At 48.9% G+C, this 1304-nt stretch overlaps 1 pseudogene across 1 annotated transcript; it reads right to left on the bottom strand.

Moving 5' to 3' along the window:
- Positions 1-928, bottom strand: LOC108525720 (lysine-rich nucleolar protein 1 pseudogene; annotated as a pseudogene). The gene has a single exon (XR_001884328.1). The product of XR_001884328.1 is annotated as a lysine-rich nucleolar protein 1 pseudogene (transcript).
- Between the last annotated feature and the right edge of the window lie 376 nt (positions 929-1304).

Raw genomic sequence — 1304 nt, 5'->3', positions numbered from 1 at the left:
AGTGGCTGGGTGACCCCAGGCAATTTTATTACTTTATCCCTGAACCTCACTTGCCTCATCTATAAGATGGGGCTAATAATAGCACCCATTTCATAATTATGAAGATTAAATACATTATGGAAAACACTAGTATTTGCCTAGCACCTGCTAAACACTCAACAAAGGTTAACTGCACATACCGATGTCTCAAACAGGGACGGAATGTTTAACACAGAAAACAGGAGGTTTTAGCCACTCACTCATTCTCCTGGCTCCCGAAATATGAGCTGCCCCACCCCAGTTCATCCAAGCCCATCAAGATAGTTGTCCTTGTCCTTAATCTCCACAGGTGTTCAATGTGAGCCAACTGTCAGATGGCTTTCATTTGCACAACTGAATAAACCATTTATGCCTAGTGTTCCATTACTGGAACGCTAAGCTTATGGGAGTTATTTATATCCTGCTGCTGGAGGTCATCACCAAGATCTGATTTTCACAAAAGAAATTTATAATCTCCAACATAAATGTAATAAAGCAATTGTGGCAGTTTTTGGGGGACAAAACTCTCGAGTTTAATCTTCCAGCTTGACTGACTTGGAAGCGTTCCTGTCAATGTAAAAGATCTTGTTGGGGCAGTGGAGAAGCCAAGGCCGGCTCCGCGGCTGTACTTCCAGCTCATGGCCCGGTCGTAGTCCCGCTGCAGATTCTGCTGCAGGCTGTCAGCCGCCTTCTTGCTGAGGGCCATGTTGGGCCTTGCAGTCGTGCTGGGGCGCGGTTGAACGGAGGGGACAGGTTTTGAAGCCACCCATAAGTCTGAGAAATTTCAGTTTCTGGTCTTCGTTCTCAAAACCAGCAGTATCCCACTGGCCAAACTGGGTTCCCTGGGAGAAGAGGAAGAAGGTGGCTATTTCCCTTGAGTCCAAAGCCCTTTCCTTCCCTTGACCCCAGCCTCATCAGGGAGGGCCCAGCAGATTAGACGGCTGCTGTGTACCAGGCACAGTGCTAATAAGCTCAATAGTGGATTATTCCATTAATCCTAACGACAGCCCTATGAGAACATGCTGTTATTCCCATTGCACGGAGCAGGAAATAGAGGTCTGCAGCTTAGCTGGAGACAGAAACCTAACTAGTGACCCCCAAAATTCAAGGCCAGGTCCAGCCAACACCACTGCCCACCTCTGCACACAGAGCTGCCTTTCTGCCTTCCTCCTCCTTTCCTAACTCATGGCACACAGCACAGTGTGCCTCACTTCACAACACAGCACACTCCCCCCACCCGCCTACAAGCGCACTCCCCCCACCTCCCTACACAGCACACCTCCCCC

The sequence above is a fragment of the Rhinopithecus bieti genome, unplaced genomic scaffold, assembly GCF_001698545.2.
Source record: "Rhinopithecus bieti isolate Rb0 unplaced genomic scaffold, ASM169854v2 repeat_17602, whole genome shotgun sequence".
NCBI lineage: Eukaryota > Metazoa > Chordata > Mammalia > Primates > Cercopithecidae > Rhinopithecus > Rhinopithecus bieti.
The sequence above is the reverse complement of the archived record's forward strand: the minus strand, read 5'-3'. Positions and strand labels throughout refer to the sequence as shown.